General features: G+C 42.3%; 1 non-coding gene across 1 annotated transcript; it reads left to right on the plus strand.

Annotated features, from left to right (window-relative positions):
* Window positions 1-1,502: 1,502 nt before the first annotated feature.
* On the plus strand, window positions 1,503-1,610 carry LOC133064783 (U6 spliceosomal RNA). Its single transcript, XR_009694717.1, has one exon. It is a non-coding gene; the product is annotated as a U6 spliceosomal RNA (small nuclear RNA).
* The last annotated feature ends 20,038 nt before the right edge of the window (window positions 1,611-21,648 follow it).

A 21,648-nucleotide genomic window follows, 5' to 3' on the forward strand; every position in this document is an offset into this window, starting at 1 on the left:
AAAAACACAGAAAAACATGGACTCTGCTAGTGAAATGCCCAATGATATATTAGAAATAATTACTAGTACTGATATTTATTGAGCAATTACTAGGCTCAGGCCCTGCTTATCTGTATCAACTTAGTGAACTCTCATAAGCCCTCTAAGAGATGGGTACTTTGATTATCCCCACTGGACATTAGAAGGACCTGGAGATTTAGAGTCATCCCAAGCCCCCACATTTAATAAATGAAGGAGGCAGGCCCTCCCATCATGCAGCTCCCAGCTAGAACAAAGTCCCGCTTCTTTACCTGTTACGAGCCGATGTCAAACCTTGGTGTGTTTCCAGACCACCCTGGGTGATTGTGGGCAAGTAAACAGCCAGGCCTCACCCCTGGGTTCCTCAAAGGCCCTCTCGGTCCAATCCCCCCACCTCCCCGTTTTCTCTCCTCTTTGTCTCACTCTGAAAGCATTTCTTGGCCATTCATGCTGCTTATCGAACAGCGGACCATGCTCCTCCCCACAAACCACTCCCTCTCAAGCCCCCATCTCTCCTGTGACCTCCCTTTGAAGGCAGCTCAGGACCTTTCATCACGGTCTCCTCCTCCTTCCCTGCTTCCCCGTCTGGGCCTCCCAAGCTCCACATCCCTTTCTCCCATCCCTTGCCTCCGCCACCCCCAACAAATCTCCCCTTGATCTTAGACCTGGAGTGCCTTGCCTGCCCTCCCCTAGCTTTTGTTAATATACACAGTGATGTTTTGTAAACACCAGTGGATACTGACACCTGTCCTAGCAGTACACTTAGCTTACCTGGTTTATTTCTTCGGGAGGAGGGGAATTTGTGCCAAAGTCTATCTCTTTTCAGTTGCCTCTTATTCACCTAGCAAATATTCATGGTGCGATTTCTGTCTGCTGAGCGCCACACTGGGTGCTGCCTACAGGAAGCTGAACAAGACAGAGCCCCTGAGCTGACCATCTAACTCTGAAAAACAAGGATAATATCACCTCTCCTTCTATGCAGGTCTGTCTGTCCTTTGGTCACTCACTCACTCACGCAACAGTGGGGTGTTAAGCACCTTCCATCCTGCCAGGCACTTTGTAGGAGCTTTGAACAGAGACTCTGTTACTCAGGGCCTTACAGGGGAGAGACTCCGCAGAGAACTGTTACCCCATAAGGTCACTGTGTGGGCCAGAGGAAGACTTCTCAGGCTCGGTTGCTCAGTTGTGTCCAACTTTGCAACCCCGTGGACGTAGCCCGCCAGACTCCTCTGTCCATGAGATTCTCTAGGCAAGAGTACTGGAGTGGGTTGCCATTTTCCTTCTCCAGGGAATCTTCTCGACCCAGGGATTGAACCCATGTTTCCTGTACCACCAGCATTGGCAGGTGAATTCTTTACCGCTGAGCCACCTGGGCTTCCCAGAGGAAGGCTTGCCACTGCCTGAATGAGTCAGGAAAAAGACTCCATAGGGCCCCTGGAGCTAACTTCTGAAGTACTAAGTTGCCTGGTGAAGGATGGAGAAGGGTGTTCGCTTGGGCAACAACACATATACTAAAATTGGAATGATGCAGAGATTAGCATGGCCCCTGCACAAGAATGACACACAAATTCATAGAGCATTCCTTTTTTTTTTTTCATTAAATTTTTTTTTAAGAATGGAGAAGGGATGGGTACATAGGCAATATCACAGGCAAGGGTGCAGAGATGTGAAAAGGAGGCTGCTCAAAGAAGGCATATTGACCTCTGTGGCTCTAGGTGGGTATGTGAAGGGGAGGGGAGGAAGTGAAAAGTGAAAGGTGGGCTAGAGCCAGCAATGGGAAGACCCCCACTGTTTCCTGCTGGGCCTTCGTTCACTAATCTAGGATGCTACTACCACTTCTCACATGCTCCAGGGGGCCTGGGGTTTTCTGCTCCTCACCGTTTACCCTGAAAAATCTCCTTTCTGTGCCTTTGACCATATCCAACACTGTCCCTCAAGGATCCTTATCTTCAGACAGTGACCTTGGCACCACTTGGCCCCAGGACCTCGTATGAGTCATCAGCCCACCTCACAGACCACCAAACCATTATGGCAGGAAGAAATCTCAGGGCCCAAATGCTATACAAGTATTTAATTATGGGTCCACAGTTTAATTACTTAGTCTGGCTTTATATGACTTAATTTATAATTTACAGTTCCCTTGTTTCTTTCTCCAGCCATTTAGCTCATTAGGCTCTGAGCCAGTAGTGGAAAGATAAGGCAGAGAGGGCGTGTAACTGGGAGAAGTCTACCCCAGCAAGAAGCATTTTATCACCGGTACTGTTAAGAATTTCCAGTGGGAGATGATCATAAAAAGGAGATAGATTTGTAGTTGGTTTTATTATTGTTTTTAAATCTTATAAAGCCAGTACCCACCCCCCTCCACTTCTTCCCCATTTTCTGCACCCAGGAATGACCACACCTCCGTGTCTGCTTCAGGTACAACTTTTAGTTCCACATTAAGGCCAGCTCTCTGCAACAACCTGCTGGGTGTTTCCCAGAGGCCTTCTCAAAGAGCATTCATTTATTCCACCAGCATTTATTTCTATACCTACTATATGCAAGGCACTTTTGGCCAAGAAATGCAAAGCTGGCATAAAATGCAATAATTAACAGTTACTGCCTACTCAGTATGCAGCAAGCATAATGCCAAGCTGCTGCAAACATTGCATTTAATTTTTGGAATGAAGAAACCAGGCTCTGTTTGTTCAAAGCAGTGGCTCTGGACCCTGGCTGCATGTAGGAGTCACCTGGGGAACTCTTGATACTTGAAACCATCCTCTAGAGTTTCTAGTTTCATTGACTTGCAGTATGGCCTGGGCATCAGGTTATTAAACAAAACCTCCTCAGGTCACCTGATGTGCAGCTATGTTTAAGAACCACTGATTTAAGTAATTTTCCTAAGATCCCACAGATAGACCAGGGAAGGCAGGCAGGCTGGCCAGTCGGCCTCCTGAGCCCTACTATGTGCCAGACCCAGCTCTAAGTCCTTTCACTACTAAGTGATGAAACAGATGGCAAATGCCATAAAAAAGGACAACGAATGCAGGGAATCCTTTATGAAAGAGGTCACTTATGGGTGTTTTTTTTTTTTTTTTTTTCCCAAGAATTTGCAGGCTACACAGAAGTGGTGGAAAGAATCAGGCAAGACTTCCAGACAGAACGAACCATCGGAGCAAAGGTGTGTAGGCTGGGAAACATGGCAAATGGACAAGGAACAAGAAACAGATCCCGTGTGTGAAAAGACAGCTGAAGGAAATTTGGCAAGAAAGTCAGGGACAGGTTGTGAAGGACAAGGCTTCCCAAACCATTTCAGGTTGAGGCACATGTGGAATAATGATCACATTTGTAGTACAAACCAAGGTAAGTGGACAAGGCTGTCACCATCTGTCTTAGTCTGTTCGGGCTACAATAACAAAATTGTTGTTTACCTGCTAAGTCATTGACTTTTTGCGACCCCACAGACTGTAGCCCACCAGGCTCCCCTGTCCATGGGAGTGTGTTGCCATGCCCTTCTTCAGGGAATCTTCCGAACCCAGGGATCGAACCCAGGTCTCCTGCATTGCAGGAGGACTCTTTACCACTGAGCCATCTGGGAAGCCCCACAATAACAAAATACCAAAGGCCTAAAAACAACAGAAACTTATTCCTTCCAGTTCTGGAGGCTGGAAGTCTGAGAGGAAGTCTGAGAACATGGCTCCAGTAGATTCAGTGTCCGGTGAGGACCCACTTCCTCATCAAGAGCAATCTTCCCACTATAACCTCACATGACCAAAGGAACAAGACATGTCTCCAGTGTCTCTTTTATAAGGACACTAATCCCACTCCTGAGGACTCCAACCTGATTAGAGGCCCCACCTCCAAATACCATCTCACTGGGAATTGGGTTTGAACAATTCAGTCTACAGCCTCATCTCAGCAGATCTGACATACCTACTGAGAATCTTCGGCATAAAGCCTGGCAGAGGATCCAAGAAGTCTGAACTTCACTCTCTGGGTAATGGGAAGCCAATGAAAATACCATATTGAAATGAAGAGATTGTGATAGGATGGAAGTTGTGTCTTTTTAATATAAATCCAGGCATTGTCACAATGACTTCCTAAAGGCAAAACCTGACTTGAATTTTCCACCAAACACTACTAATAGAATACTGTCATGAATACCTCATGAAAGGTATCATGATTAGCTAGCTACCTGCATGGTATCTTTCCTACTAGACTTGGTTCTTCAACAAAAGGGATCAAGCCATACTCTTCTTCTTTTTTCTTTTTTTCATTTTGTCTAGCATAGATTTTGACAGAGAGAAGGTGTACAGTTAGAAACATAGATTTGACATAGATTTCATTGTGTCTAGCATAGATTTTGACAGAGAGAAGGTGTACAATTAGAAACAGACTTTGAACTACTAGGGCTTCCCTGGTGGCTCAGATGGTAAAGAATCTGCCTACAATGCAGGAGACCCGGGCTCAATCCTTTGGTTGGGAAGATCCCCTGAAGAAGGGAATGGCAATCCACTCCAGTATTCTTGCCTGGAGAATTACATGGACAGAGGAGCCTGGTAGACTATGGTCCATGGGGTCACAAAGAGTCAGGCACGACTGAGTGACTTACAGTTTGAACCATTCATTAAATCCCATTCAGCAGTCAGCCACCTATTCCAAGGTTAAGAGGCAAAAGTTGATGCCAAGGTATGTACATTAGAAAAAGCATGGATGTAAGAGTCAGAGGACCATGACATCCTATCTGTTAACTTTTGCCTTACGTATTGAGGTGCTCCTATGTTGGGTGATATATAAATATTTAAGATTGTTATATCTTCTTGGATTGATCCATTGATCATTATGTAGTGACCTTCTTTGTCTCTTGTAACAGTCTACTTTAAAGTCTATTTTGTCTGATGTAAGTATTGCTACTCCAGCTTTCTTTTGTTTTCTATTTGCTCGGAATACTTCATTTTCAGTCAGTATGTGTCTCTAGATCTGAAAAAGTAATATATATATATATATATATATATATGATAATATATATATCTTATATACATTATATATATATATATCTGAATCATTTTGCGGCACACCTGAAACTCACACAACATTGTAAAATCAACCATACTTCAAGTAAATAAATAAATAATAAAAATTGGGGAAAAAAAATTGCGCAACTTGGAGGTCCTGGGCAGACACATTTGGTTTCCAGGGATATCCCCCTTGCTCTGTGTCTCTTCTGTAACAGGAACAGTAAAACCTATCTAGCAGCACTGTTGTGAAACAGCACATCATCGAGTCCTGAGAAGGACATGGCAACCCACTCCAGCGTTCTTGCCTGGAGAATCCCGGGGACGGGGGAGCCTGGTGGGCTGCCATCTATGGGGTCGCACAGAGTCGGACATGACTGACGCGACTTAGCAGTAGCAGCAGCAGAGTCCTGACACACAGTGGGTCCTCAGAAAAGTCTGTTAGCCCCAATACCCTTGACCATATTTTATTTTCAAATTCTTTGCATCAAATAATGAGGATCACATTAATGATACTAATTTGTCCTGTTTATACTCTTTGTAAACATTTGTCCTATTGCATGTGTGTATGGCTGAGGAGCTGGAAGTCTTGAAAGTTCTGCTATTGCTTTTAGCTAGCCCTCTACACAGCCACCAGGTAGGAATCATTATACCTATCATTCACTGAGAATTTGCTATGTTTCAGGTTCAATCCGAAACATTTCTTATATTCTATCTGCTTTCATCTTCACAATAAGCCTAAACAGGAGTTGCCAAATCTGGCCCTGGCCTGTTTTTTTGTATAGCCCACAAGTTCAGAATAGTTCATACATTGTTGAAGGTTTGACATATATATATATATATATATATATATATATATATGTATATATATATATATACACTACATAGCTAGTGGGAACCGCCTGTATAGCACAGGGAGCCCAAGCTCGGTGCTCTGTAGTGACCTGGATGGGTGGGATGGGGGTGAGATGGGAGGGAGATCGGAGAGGGAAGGAATCTATGTGTACAAACAGCTGATTCACTTCCTTGTACTGCAGAAGCTAATGCAACATTGCAAAGCAATTGTGCTTCAATAAAACAAACAAACAAAAAAGGTATGCCACAAAGACTATATATGCTGCAAAGCCTGAGATATTTATTCTTTTTTAAATTTTATTTATTTTTTTAATTGATGGAAAATTGCTTTACAATTTCATGTTAGTTTCTGCCATACAACAATATCAGTCATAATTTTATATATATATATATCTTCTCCCTTGAGCCTCCCCCTCCCCTCCTCCATCCCACTCCTCTAGGTCATCACAGAGCTCCCTATGTTATTTAGCAATCTCCCACTAACTATCTAGTTAACACATGATCGTGTATATATGCCAGTGGTACTTTCTCAATTCATCCCACCCTCACCTTCCCCAACTGTGTCCACAGTATGTTCTCTACTAGATTCATCTGTATTATTTTTATAGATTCCATATATATATACATTAATATGTGATACCTACTTTTCCAACTGACTCACTTCACTTGTATAAGAGGCTCTAGGGTCACCCACCTTGCTACAACTGACTCAGATTTGTTCCTTTTTTTGTAGCCAAGCAATATTCCATTGTGTATATGTACCACAACTTCTTTGTCCATTCATCTGTTGATGGACATCCAGGTTGCTTCCATGTCCTGACTATTGTAAATATTGCTGCAATGAACACTGAGGTACATGTGTCTTTTAGAACTGTGATTTTCTCAGGGTATAGACTCAGCAGTGGGATTGCTGAATCGTGTGGTAGATTTATTCCTAATTTTTAAGGAATCTCCATACTGTTTTCCATAATGGCTGCATCAGTTTACATTCCCACCAACAGGAGGGCTCCCTTTTCTCCACACCCTCTCCAGCATTTACTATTTGTAGATTTTTTGATAATGGCCTTTCTGACTGGAGTGAGGTGATATCTCACTGTAGTTTTGATTTACATTTCTCTAAAAATGAATGATGTTGAGCATCTTTTCATGTGTTTTTTTGTGTGTGTGGTTTTTTTTTTTGGCCATCTGTATGTCTTCTTTGGAGAAATGTCTGTTTAGGTCTTCTGCCCATTTTTTGATTGGGTTGTTTGTTTTTCGGATATTGAGCTATATGAGCTGCTTATATATTTTGGAGATCAACCCTTTGTCAGTTGCTTCATTTGCAATTATTTTCTCCCATTGTGAGGGTTGTCTTTTCATCATGTTTATAGTTTCCTTTGCTGTGCAAATGCTTCTAAGTTTTATTAGGTTCCATTGTTTATTTTTGTTTATATTTCCATTAATCTAGGGGATGGGTCAGAGAGAATATTGCTGTGATGCATGCCAGAGTGTACTTTCTATGTTTTTCTCTAAGAGCTGTATAGGTTCTGGCCTTACTTTAATCCATTTTATCTTTAATCTATTTTTATTTTGGTTTTGTATATAGTGTTAGGAAGTGTTCTAATTTCACTCTTTTACACGTAGTTGTCCAGTTTTTCCAGCACCACTTATTGAAGAGGTCAATTCTCCATTGTATATTCTTGCCTCCTTTGTCAAAGATAAGGTGCCCATAGGGAGCATGGATTTTTCTCTGGGCTTTCTATCTTGTTCCATTGGTCTATATTTCTATCTTTATGCCAGTATCATACTGTCTTGATGACTGTGTACTAACTCATTCTTTACAAAAAAAAAAAATCTTGCTAATCCCTGGTCTATAAGACTATGGTCCCTTTACAGATGAGAAACTTAGTTTTTTTTAGAAAGGTGAAATAATTACCCAAGGCCACACAGAGAGTAACAAGTGACAAGTCTTGGTTCCAGGACTAATTTTCTACTCCTGGTCTTAAAACTAGCTCTGTTGCTTTACATTATATTTAGAAGGAACTTTCCCTTTGACTTAAGCATAAACTTGACCCATCCATAGCTTGTTCTAAGGGGTTTGTGACATGCCTTCTATATTGCCTACAACCCTGTATGTGCTGCATCTTGCCTCCCCTTATGCTTATAAAAAGACAAGGGTGAGGAATGGGGAGGTATCAGGTTCTTTGCCCACTCCCAAGTTTCCAAAGCAGCAGAGGGTCAAGGGCTGGGAGAAGTCTGACAATCCAAAGAGCCTGCTGAGGCGGAAACACGTTCTTTGTCTTGGAGCTTCCGGATTCCAGCTGTGGGGGAAGGGAGAGAACTCTGCGTTTTCTTTCCGGAGGAAAACATGGCCGGAGGTTTCCAGGTAAGCACACATCTGAGCAGCCTTGTTGTCACTCTGTCTGGACTTTGAGGGGAAAGACACCTGAACACCACACTGCTTCAGCTCCAGCGGCTCACCAGCTGAGAAGAGCAGCTGCTCCCCGTTTCATCTGTTTCATATTCAGCAGGAGGATTAGTTTAAGGTTCTGACCCTGGGAAAACAATGCCTACAGACTACAGTAAGCGCTCTGTTATCCTGTCCATCTGGGAGTGAGGTGCCCAGCTATGTCAAATGTGCTGGTTCCTGGAGAGCTAGTTGCCACATAGACCATCGGCCGGAGATTGGTATTCGAAGACGCAGAACGCATGAAATAGGCTTTGACCTAAAACTATCCGGAATATAATTCCATCTTTCTTAGATATTTCGGCAGGCATGGTGCCTTGGGGACATTGTCCGAATAGGAAGAAGGTAGAGGAAATTAAATTCACCGTTTATTGAGTTCTATGCTGCTAGCAAGCACTGAGCGGAAGCCTTAAATCAATAAAGGATTTAATGCTGACAATCTTCCAGTGAGGCATCTCCACTTTACAAAAGAAAAAACTGAGGCTCGATGGGTTCGTTCATTCGTATGGTATTTACTGAGCACCTTCGCTTGACCTCAGCACTGGGAATACCTATCTCTGCCCTCCTAGAGCTCCTATTCTTGGAGCGGAGCTTGAGTTAAACAAGTACAAGTAATTGATCAATTGTGGCAGGGATGAGAGTCACCAAGGGCAAGTCATGCTGCTATGACAACACCTAACGGAGGAAGCTGGCTCAGTTTGATCATCCAAGAAGACTTTCCTAGGGAAGTGAAATTGAAGCTGAGACCTGAGGTGTTCATAGGAGAGGGGCAAGAGAACGTACCCAGCAGGTGGAAAGAAGTATGGTCCTCCCAAAGAGTGACAACACGCCAGGCAGCTGGGGCAGAAAGTGAGGGCTGGGGAGTGACACAAGGTGAAGCTGGTGAGGTCAGGAGAGCCTAGACCAACAGGGCCAGCCTCGCGGTCCAAGCAAGGATGTTGGACTTTATTCCAGGAAGTCACAGCAGGGTGCAAGCCAAGCAGACAGGGCAGTCCTGCAGAAGGCCAAACTCTTAGAAGTAAGAAGCAAGCCAGAGGTCAAGTGCAGGTTCAACTCTAAAGTCTATGTTTTCTCCACGGTCACCAGCATATCATTAACATTTTTTTTCTGAAGCAAGCTGATTCAGTTAAGGGATAGGATCTTTCAAGAAAGACCAAAAGGGACTCCAGTGTAGAAAGAACACCCTGGATTAGGAATCAGAAATCTTGGGTTGCCTCAGATCATTCCTGATCAGGCCTCAGTTTCCTCTAAGAGGGAGACAGTGCTTAGACTAAGTGCTCAATGAGTTATCACATGGAAAACACTTCAAACCATGTAGAACCCATAGTAAATGATCAATAAATCTTAGGTGTTGGTTTTATCAACCTCTTTGAATGCCAGTATTTTCCGATTTTTAGTATAAATTCTGTGACTGTGTATGCACTTTTTCAGAACCCTCCCTGCCCAGACACAATCTTGGTTATTTCTAGAAAAAGTTAAGAAAATTGTCCTTTTGACATAATCCTAGAATTTTCCAGTAGCACTTCAGGAACTCTTGTCTTCCTGGACTTTATAGCCCACTTAAATGTTTGCATAATTGATTCACCCCTCTTACAGGATTTAGCCACATAACCCACAGGCAGAAATTTAATTACAGATCTGAAGGGACTTACTGTTGTAATACTGGCAGAGCTTTCCTAGGTTAAGTGATAATTAAGGTTTAAATTCCACTGGGATCAAGCAACTTTTAAAAGGGTCCTCTCCCTCTGCCAGCCCATATTGTACCAAAGGTAGTTTGGCTTTTGAAATGCAGGACAATACTAAACAAGAAATTACTTTGTGTGCTATATGCAAGGTTGGATCTGCTTTTCTTTGGTTTCTTGATTTAGAGATAACACATTTCCACATCCATGTTGTGTCCTGATAGCCTATTTCTGGAAGCTGGGAAGAGCTGGGAGGGCTACTCTTGATTATTATAGAAAATATTCAGTCCTTAGGCTGCTTCCCAAAAACCACCCCATCCCATCATATAGCAAGTTCTTGGGTCCTTGCCTTTCTTTTGCCCAGCTGGTGTGTGCTTTCTCTGGGAATGCAAACTCATTTTAATATTAGCTTAAGCAAGGCATAATTAGGAACACAAATCTGCAACAAAAAAAAAAAACAATATAATTCATTCAAAAGCTAAGATTTGATGACTTTTGGATTATCTGTCATTAGGCTTTTTTTTTTTTTTAACATCCCCATTGCTCTCCATTCCAGTAATTGAAAGCTGTCTTTATGTTTAAGTATGCAGCTGTAATTGGCCTGCTAATATGCTCTCCCAGGCAAGCTCTGTTGTTTTGCAAGAACAAGAAACAGGATAGCTCATCCTCCTTTTGCAAGCTTAGTAAAGGAAGAGGCAGAAGTTCTTTCTCGATTCCTCCTGTGACAGATGCAAGAATAGAACTCACTATGCACTGAAGCTGAGTCACACACTGAGGGTAATTTTTATTCTGGGTAATAGTTCTTATTTTCCATAATCATCTTTTCTTGAGCTTTGTCTTCAGGCTTAACCATCTGCCCTCTCCTTCAACAGATTCATTTTGTCTTGAGAGTGCATTCCTTTACCCCTTTGTCAAAACTGCAAAGCTCAAACAAACAAAAATAGCCACCCACCTCTGCATTATCAACTTTTTGTCGTCAGAAGACTTCATCGTCTGCACAAAAGTAACTGTGTCAAGCGCTCTTTTATATAACCATGTGTGTATCTGTGTGGGTGTGTAAATGTGCGTGTTAGCAAAACTTAAAATCAAAAATGCGCTTATATCACAATCAGAGAGTCACAACATGATGGGGCATTTTTTCAGGTAGAGGACCTTTGACTCACTCCTTAATATATAACACCCTCCTGGTAGGAAGGTGAACAAAATCCTGCATGATTTAGCTCCTAAACTATCCTTCTAGCCTCATCTCTCATCACTCCCCCACTGCGTGCTCTATGCTGTGGCCATGCTAGCAGAATCTGTGCCTTGAAATTCATACTCCTTGCCTCCTCCAGACTTTACCACATGTTTTCACTCTACCTGGAATCTTCCTCTGCTCCATCCCTGAGGTTTTTAGTCCTCATCCTCCACATCTCAAGTTAATTGTCACCTCTTGTGAAACTTGGCTATGGACCTGGATCCACATACAGTTGCACAGATTTTTCAATTACAGAAAACAATTTTTTAACTCTTTGTTCAGGCAAGGCTGTATACTAGGCATCTGGGGTAAAGGAAAACGAGGAAGAGGGCTTTGATGAAACATCCAAAGCTTTCCAGTATCCCCATCTCTAGCCCTTGAAAACAAAATGATCCCTAAGACTCTGAACTGCTAATATCCTTATACTATAGCCATATAATTTGCTGGTTCTCTATGCCATTTTACACAGGACTCTAATCATTTTTTATTCTAAATTCCTTATGAACAAGGTCTGTCCTACTTCTAAATGACCTACAAGGCCTAGCACCAGGATGAATATATAAGAAATACCAACAAACACAATTGATTAACTTCCTATTGACCTGTCCTTAGAGTGTCTTCCACAAGAATCATTGAGCAGCATGGCGAAATGCCCAGAAGACTATAAACGGCATAAAGACAGGGACTTGGTTTACCGTGTTCAGCATCTTCCCAAGTCCTAACACAATACCTGACACACCATAGACACTCAGTAAATATTTATGGAGTAAGTAGAGGAATGAACGATGACATAAAGGCAGCAGTGAACAAAAGTCTTGCCCTAAGGGACCCTCTAGACAATGAAAGAGACTTAAACTCACATTGTCCTCTCTCCTCCCAAACTTTTCATTGAAAATTAAGTTCATTTTTTTTTTCTGTCACTTCTTCTCAGAGATGTCTTGACATGGGGTCTTTCCTTTTTTCTTAGGTAACCCTTGAAAGGAAAATGAATAATCTTAGCAGAAACACATAGGCAGAAATCATCTTCTAAATAGCTTTGGACAATACCAGAAATGATGATTGGCATAACTTCTACTCTGGAAGGCTTCACAGAGGTAAGATAAATGACAGTTATTTCTGTTATGGCCTTCTTTTCACCATGAAGAGTCAATGATAATCATTACAAAATATAAAAGCAAAGTCTGAAGTACAAACCAACAAATCTTCATTCTGTGTATTTGAGATAAAACCTTAAAAGATGAATAATGCTGGAGTGAAGTGAGAGAGAATGCAAACAACTCCATACAACATGATAATCGCTATGCTGGAAGGATGGACAGAAAGTTGAGGAAATAATGAAGATGAAGCAATTAATTCTGTCTAGAGCATAGAGGAAAATGTCACAGAGAAATTGATCACTGACCTAGTCCTTCATGATGGTAGGATCAGCAGGTAGAAGTGAGATGAGCAGTCCAGGTACAGAGAGCAGCATAAAACATGAAGCATGCATCATGCTCCAAGTGATTAAGGCAGCTTGGCTAAGATAGGCTATCAACAATTTTAACACCAGTTTCATTTATCCCTAATGAAAACAGTTGTAGGTTTAGCTTACATTGATTGAGAAAGCACATCATAGCAAAATCTACTATGCATACAGTAGAGCAAATGTGTATTTTATCAATCACTATTGCAGCTATGTATAGATACAAAAAATAGTATCACATTGCCAAGGTATGAAAGCAGTCTAAGTGTCCATTAACAGATGAATGGATATATAAGTATATATATACTTTACATATATATATATATAGTCCTATGTATCACTTTGTGACTCCAACTCTTTGTGACCCCATGGACTGTGGCCCACCAGTCTCCTCTGTCTGTGGGGATTCTCCAGACAAGAATACTGGAGTGGGTTGCCATGCCCTCCTCCAGGGCATCTTCCCAATCCAGAGATTGAACCCACCACGTTGCAGGTGGATTCTTTATAGTCTGAGCCACCAGGGAAGCCCAAGAATACTGGAGTGGGTAGCCTATCCCTTCTCCAGGGATCTTCCTGACCCAGGAATCAACCCGGGGTCTCCTGCATTGCACGCAGATTCTTTACCAGCTGAGCTACCCGGGAAGCCCAGGACTACTATTCAACCATAAAAAAGAATGACATTTTGCCACTTGCAAGAACATGGATGGACTTGGAGGGTATTGTGCTAAGTGAAGTAAGTCAGACAGAGAAAGACAGATACTGTATGATATTACTTACATGTGGAATCTAAAACATAGAACGAACAAGTGAATAAGACTAGGAAAGAGCCAGACTCACAGATTCAGAGAACAAACTAATAGTTACCAGTGGGGAGAGGAAAGGGGGAGGGGCAATACAGGGGTGTGTGAATGTGTGCTTAGTCACTTCAGCTGTGTCTGACTCTTTGTGACCCCATGGACTGTAGCCCACCAGGCTCCTCTGTCCATGGGATTCTCCAGGCAAGAATACCAGAGTGGGTTACCATGCCCTTCTCCAGGGGATCTTCCTGGCCCAGGGATCAAACCCGTGTCTCTTGCATTGCAGGTGGATTCTTTATCCACTCAGTCACCTGGAAAGCCCAATATAGGGGTAGGGGATTTAAAAAAGGATAATCATGGGATTGTATGAAATCATGTTTGTGAAACTTTTATTTATTTTTTGTGTGTGAAACTTTTAAAAACGGTAAGCACTACAGAATTTTTAAAAAATTTTTCATTCAGTGTTTTAAAAAATTTAAAAAAGTCAACCCCATCTATAAATTTCAATGCAGTAGTCCTAAATAAAATGTTTGTTGATAGATTTTAAAAAGTAGTAACACATGATGTCAGACTTAAGGTTCACATCATCTTCCCTTTCTGTAAAAGTCCCACTGAAACTAAAACAGAAGATTTTTATCTAGAAAAAATAAGTGATCTTCCTAGAAAATCTTCCTGGTGAGGAAATCAGAGCTTGAGAAAGAAGACGACTAGGACTTTAGGCAGTTCCTTCCACCCACACAGAAGTGCAATAATGTGTCCGGGGGGGAGATGAGTTGGAAGAGGAGAGGGACAAGCAGAAAAGGAATGGCAACTCTGCCCAGGAGGGACATATAATAGGGAACCATCAGCCAAAAACAAAATAGTTCTTAGAAATTAAAAATGACACGAAATGCAATAGGTAGGATGAATAATACACTAAATACAGCAGACAACCAAACTGGCTACTCAGAAAAATGAAAACAAGAAAACTTCTCAAGATTTACATCAAAAACTTTAAAAATATGCATAAGATGAGAGAAAAAAATAGGAGACAAGGGGGAAAGGGAGTATGAGTAGGCAGTGAGGCAGTGTTTTTGACTTTCTCTAACAAAAACCCAATGATTCTCTTCAGCTTATAGAGACAAGAAATTAGAGGTTTGAGTATATTATTTAAGGTCATATGGTTACCAGTAGAACTAGAAACACAGCCTATTAGCAGTGATTGCCTCTAGGACATGACATTGAGTTCAGGAAGCTGCCTCTGGGATAAAAGAGCTTCTTTTGTGGACTCCTGTTTTCTTTGGAAAAGATAATTACTACAGAGATACACATTTATTCTAATATTTTTAATAAAGTTATCCTGAAAAAAAATATAACACATTGGCAGAATTGAGACACCATTTCCATCTCTGTCGAATCTATTCTCTGCCAATATGGGGATCCTGTGTATGCATCAAAAAGAAATCCCAGCAGGAAGAATATATTCTATTTATTTATTCATTCAATCATGCAACAAACATGAATTGAATGCCTGTTGTAGGTCAAGGGCTGTTCCTGCAAAAATAAAACAGTTCAGATAAAGCAGTTAATACACAACAAACATCCTTGCCTCACAGAGCTGTGTTCTTCCCTTATCACAATAATGTCAGGGTTATTTCTTTGCAATTAACAGGCTCAGTGTTAACTGGTTGATTCTACTCATATAAAGTTTTAAAATAGGTAAAGCTCATTTATGATGAAAAACATCAGAAAAACAGTTACCCCTTTCGGGGAATTGACTAGAAACAGGAGCATAAGGGAATTTCCCGGTGTGGTGGAAATGCTGTATATATTGACAGGATTTCAGGTTACACAGATATATGCATTTTTCTAAAAATCATGTATTGTACATTTCAGATTTGTACATTTCCCCTTATGTGAATTTAGCCAAAAAAAAAAAAAAAATTGACAACAAAATTTGAACTAAAAAAAAAATTGGGCTCAATGTTACTTTAACTAAGGAATGTGTTTCTCAGGTGAAAAATAAATGACATTATTTTCAGAAGAAAAAAATTAAATATTTCACAATGATGAGGTGTGTTTACCGTTAGGTAAATTCAGGAAGAACCCGATGTCCTCCCAACTTAACCCAAGAAGAGATCTTCCCAAGGAGGGGGCGGGGGGGAGATCAGATGTGAAAAATTTGAAGAGGAGAGTTTCTGGGAAAAAGGACAAGATAAGGAGATTAAGTTGGGGAAGGAGGCAGATACCATGAAAGACTAGAAGGTGAGGCTCTTTTGTACAGTGCCTGGGAACACGCTAACCAGAAGAGTCCCAACTCCTAGCCATCAAGCTCTGTGCTATTTGGGGAGGCTCCAGTGACCCTTGAGTAAAGAAATTGCTTGCCCCTCCCTCATGAGGCTTGGTCCTGGGGAGGATTAACCTGGGGGTACTCAAGAACAGACATGTTCCCTGACCAGAAGCCACTTTGTAGTTTCACAGAAAGAAAGACCAAGACCCCAAGCTTGAGAGCAAGTCAGTGCCAGGAAAATTCTGTTCTTTCCTTCAGCAGGTCTCCTGGGACAACCTCCATCTCCACCCCAGCAAATATGATCACAAAAGAAGGGTACTTCCGACATGAACTAATACTTACGCCTACTACCAGTAAGTGGAAAGACACTAGAGGGAATAACCGCAAAAGAAGCTAGATTAGACCCAGACAAAATTAAGAAATTCCATTTTCTCTGCGAATCCTGGGAGATGCATGAGTTAAGTTTTGTGAACCTACAGCATATGTTTCAGTCACATTACTTATTCAGGCTGCAGACTTCTTGATGTACATATGGTTCTTCTGATCTTTCCAAATAATTCCATAAGACCCCAGAGTGCACAAGTTGGAAACATTAGGGCTAGCAGGAAGGGCGCTTACTGGGGGGAAGTGAGAAAATGAGGCCAGGGAGGCAGATTTTTGAAAACCACCACTTGTGCCATACCACAAATTCAGAGGAGAGCCAAGAACCATACAAAGGTACAAAATGTCCAAAGAAGAAAGGAATGAAGGAAGAGACGGTTTTTAAGGAAGGGAGTGATAGAATCAGATCTGGGTTTTGGAAAGACGATGCTGGCAGTATCTAAAGAGTGAATTTACAGAGAAAGAGATTTGCAGACAGGGAGCAGACCTAGGAGGCTACAGTCCTTAATCAGACAAGAAGTGCCCTAAACTAAGTCACCATTTCTGCACAAACTTGAACTGGTTCTGTGTACGTGTGTGTGTCAGTCGCTCAGTCGTGTCCGATTCTTTGTGACCCCATGGACTGCAGCCCGCCAGGCTCCTCTGTCCATGGATTCTCCAGGCAAGAATGCTGGAGTATGCTGCCATGCCCTCCTCGAGGGGACCTTCCCGACCCAGGGATTCAAACCCGCGTCTCCTGCATTACAGGTGGATTCTCTAAATGCTGAGCCATCGGGGAAGCCCCAACTAACTCTGAGCAGGTGCAAATGGGAAGTGCATATGTCCACCCTGCTTCTCAACCCAAGTCTTCTCTGAAGTTGCTGCCCAAGCATCTATTCTGCAGTCTCACACAAACAATCCAGCAAGACGAAGGTGTGAATGCCTGGGGGCATCAGCTTGCACGTTGCCGGATGGGAGTGTCCCAAGTGGACAGTTCTGAGATGAGCCTCCTAAGGCTCCACAGAAGACCTCGCAGGATCGGGACCCCTCAGCGGTCCCCAGCCCGGGACCGCAACCCTGACTGGCCTTCTTTTCCTTCCAGATGTCCATGCCTCTCCCTCTCACAGCTCCCCGGGCCTGCCCTCGAACAAACCGCCGTCCGCAGCTCCCTGGGGCTGCCCTCAAACAAACCGCCATCCACAGCTCGCGTATTAGATCTTGTCCTTCCTGGAACCCAGGCTACCACAGGTACTCACAGCACCAGCTTCTCACATGAGGTTTGGTGCCAGATAGCAGAAGTTTCCCCAATGGCGGGGCTTTCCGGTGTGCGTGACGGAATGACGTGCGCTGGGCTACGTGACGTGACTGCCTCCGTCTGCGTCACGCACACGGCTCCCTTTTCATTCTGCATGGCTAGAGCCCGGCTCCTGGCCTGTGAGAAGCTGGCTCCGTGAAGCTCTGACTTCAAGACTGTTTGCTTCCCACCTTTCGTATATGTGGTTTCATTTCTACGTTGTCTTCTCTCCTGTTCTTCTTCCTCCTCATCACTCCATTCCTTTTGTCCCCTCATGTCTTTCTTTTTCACTCACATCACAGAGTCCATTTTCATGTTCTGAGGTAAAATTCTTTTCTAAAAGCTTTTATTGAAAAATAGTTGGTTTACCGCAATGTGATAGTTTCAGATGTATAGCAAAGTAATTCAGTTATACATATATATGTATATATATTCCTTTTGAAATAATTTTTATAATTCTCTTCCATTACAGTTATTACACGATAATGAGTAGAGTTCCCTGTGCTGTAGTAGGTCCTTGTTGATTATCTTTTTATACAGTTATTGCTGTTGTTTAGTCACTAAGTTGTGTCTGATCCTGCGACCTCATGAACTGTAGCCCGCTGGGCTCCTCTGTCCATGGGATTTCCCAGGCAAGAATATTGGAGTTGGTTGCCATTTTCTTCTCCAGGGGATCTTCCCGATCCAGAGATTAAACCCAAGTCTCCTACATTGGCAAGCAGGTTCTTTACCACTGAGCCACCTAGGAAGCCCATTTTATGCAGTAATAATATGTATATTTTAATCCCAAACTAACTGAGCCACATTTATGTACAGAGGGAACCAACAAGTAAATTGGTACTAAAGATAAGAAGCCAAGAGTGAAAGTAACCCATCACTTCACAGGGTGATTTGCTAGCAGGGTGGTCTGGTGATTAGGGGTCTCCTGGGCACCCTAACTAGGTTTTCGCAAAACGCAACCGTGACTGGGTTTGCTTCTGCACCCAAGGGTGCAGAGGATGCCTTTCTGTACAGGTGGAGCATAGAGGCAGCCTGCTCCCTCAGAGGCCTGGTGCAGGGTTGTATCAGGGCAGGGGCTGCTGCAGTGGTTAAGTTTGTCTGTTCCTGAGCCGTGTTGCAATGAGACTCTCTTTCACACTGTAAAGTCACCGTGACAAAAATATGAGTGTGAAAACATGAACAAATCTTTACTGAGCAATACTTCCTTACTCTGCCTAGTTAGACTTGTTGGAGTAAAATCCTAGACATTTTCGGTGATGCAAAGAACCTGTTTCATTGCTTTTCAACCCAGATGTTAGTGTGTGACAAATGACAGTGAAGCTTTGCACCCTATGTATAAGTTGCCAGAAGCTTACAGGTGACACAAAACTTTACCACTATGCCACCCCTGCCCTGCAGCCACACACCCACTCCTTTCTCAGAGAGAGAAATCCAGTTCCTTTTTTATAATCTACAGAGCGCATACCAAAAGAAGCTGCTATGTTAAGACCCAGTCTTAAAAACCTTTTTTCCTGTCTTTGTAGCAAGCTATCATTTTTCATTTCCTTCTAAGTCAGACACCACCTAGGAGATTTACCTCTTTTCATTGATGTCAGCAGGAACTGACCTCTTGTCTAGCTGTCCTGAATCCCTATTGTCAGTTTGCCTTTGACCAGAAATATCTATATAAGCAGAGAGGGAATGAGAGCATTTATCTCTTTAAAAAATTCCATGTTCTGTGTTCAAGGTCAGTTTCCCAAAGATTCACTTGAGGAGTGGGGGTGGGGGTTTTGGGGCAACCTGCCAATGGGCCTGGGTCAGAAGCAGCTGGATGAGATGCCATTTTTTCACATGCAAACAGTGGCAAAGAGATTTGTTTATGCCTTGTCATGACTGGACAACCCAAATACCATCAAGCCTGCATCAGCACTCGGGTCTGGGTTTTGTCATTGTCAGTCCCTCTGGTATTCAGAAGAGATGCTGGCTCAGGAGGGCCAACAGAGTTTAATTTCCAAATGCATCTGAAATCCTTTAAGCCTTTTGTTGGAGCCATTGCAAAATCATAGTGGCTATAAGCCTTTTTTTTTTTTCCCCTTCAGTGGTTGCATCAGTCACCGAGACAAGCACAACTGACTCTTTCTCCAGAGAGACGTTGGCATCTGTGGTCCAAAGGTTAAGCATGCTGGGGCCTGGCGGGGGGAATTGCACTTCATTGGAGAGTCCAAGTGGGTGCAGGCTGAGCTCAGCAGCCGCTTGGGAGCAAGAAGCAATTGCTGGCTGTTCTTTCTCCAGGGGAAGGCGAGCAGCATATGGTGTTCTGTGTGTGACACAAATGGTTAATTTCCACCAGCTTTTCTGTAGTTTCAGCAACTCTGGGATTAGAAGGGACAGGTTCTTTACAATTCCCTCCAATATCTCTCAAAGTTACTTTCCAAGTCTTTGCTTTTGTTCTGCTGTTTCTCTTTCAGCAGCTTTATTTTGCTTGGAGGTAAACACTTGGCTTGGGATTGAGGGGGGATTTAACTGCTTTGATTTTTTTTTTGCTTTTGCTTTTACCCAGGGTCACTGGAACAGTTATATCAAATCTTGAAATAGTCTTAAATGTTTCTACTCTACATCTGTGTGCAAACACTACACACACATACCCACACACACATGCTCACCCCCTTCCATATAATGTTTATTAATGATTGTGGAACTATATTGGTCCACATGGACTAAAGATTAGCTGGAACAAAGGCAAAATATTTGTAGATTTGAAGGTGGGGGGAGGGAAGAGCAAGGGCAAAAAGGTGGGAGGGAAAGAGAGAAAGAGAGAAACTAATAATAATAATAACTGCCATTTATTGACAACTTTCTGTGCACTGGGTGGTGGTGGTGGTTTAGTTGCTAAGTTATGTCTGACTCTTGTGACCCCATGGACTGTAGCCCGCCGGGTTCCTCTATCCACAGGATTTCCCAGGCAAGAATACTGAAGTGGGTTGCCATTTCCTTCTCTAGAGCATCTTCCTGACTCAGGGATTGAACCTAGGTCTCCTACATTGCAGGCGGATTCTTTACCCACTGTGCTGGGCACACACACATTCATATTCATTGAATTGTCTCGAAACCTATCAGACAAAGGGGTTATTACTATCCTCATTTTATAGATGAGAACACTGAGGTCTGAATTACTTGAGACATCATCCCAGATCCAAGCCAGGTTTTTCTAGCACAAAAGCTATTCCTAATCATGATATCATAATGCCTATCAATAGCACATGCCTGACTCATTTTCTTAGAATTCTGTTTTTGAAGAAGATAATTGTATCATTGCTTTTTCATAGCAACAAGTTCTGAGAGGAACAATAATAATGATTACAACAATAATTATTGGTACTTTTAGGGTTCAGTCACAACCACTGGAGCCTACATAGAGTATCTCACTTAATGTTCACACAAACTTGCATGTATGTAAATAATAATAATATATATTATTTCCACTTGACCAAGAGAAGTTAAGACTTTTTAAGTCAGCAGCCTATCCCAGGTCACCAACAAGCAAAGGGCAAACTGGAATTCCAAATCTCATCAGCTGATTCTGAAGTCCTAAAACTTCTTTTTTCTTACTGTTTTCTTAGGGGAAAAGTCCCAGAAGAGTGTAGTTGCAGGACTTCTCTGGTGATCCAGTGGTTAAGACTTCACCTTCCAGTGCATGGGTTGCAGGTTCGATCCTTGGTCAACATGCCTAGAAGCCAAAAAAAATAAAACAGAAGCAATATTGTAACAAATTCAATAAAGACCTTAAAAAAAAAGTCCACATCAAAAAAAATATTAAAAAAAAAAGAAGAGCATAGTTGTTTAGTCATTTTCCAGTTTATCTGTGAGTGCCAGCATCTTGTTTCTAATACACAGAGAAATTTATGCCTTGAACATATTGTATAAGTACATTTGGAGAGATAAATGTTTCATAAAATGAGAAACAAGCATTTACTGAACTTCAACTATATGCCAGGCCCTCCCTAGGAATACTAACATTCAAAGGAACCTTCAGTGCATAGACAAGGAGGCTCTTACATAAATGCTTTCAATAAAAAGTAGTGAGAACAGTGAGGGGCTATAGACTGCATGCCCAGATGCATGCAGTCTATAGCATTTAATGCAGTCGAGGCTCTGGGAGGCCCTGGTACCACACACTCATTGTTTGCAGATGCTTAAGTCTTCATGGCTAACACAATTTTAAAGGATAATCATGTTCTTGGCAATTCATGAAACT

The sequence above is a fragment of the Dama dama genome, chromosome 1, assembly GCF_033118175.1.
Source record: "Dama dama isolate Ldn47 chromosome 1, ASM3311817v1, whole genome shotgun sequence".
Classification (NCBI taxonomy): Eukaryota; Metazoa; Chordata; class Mammalia; order Artiodactyla; family Cervidae; genus Dama; species Dama dama.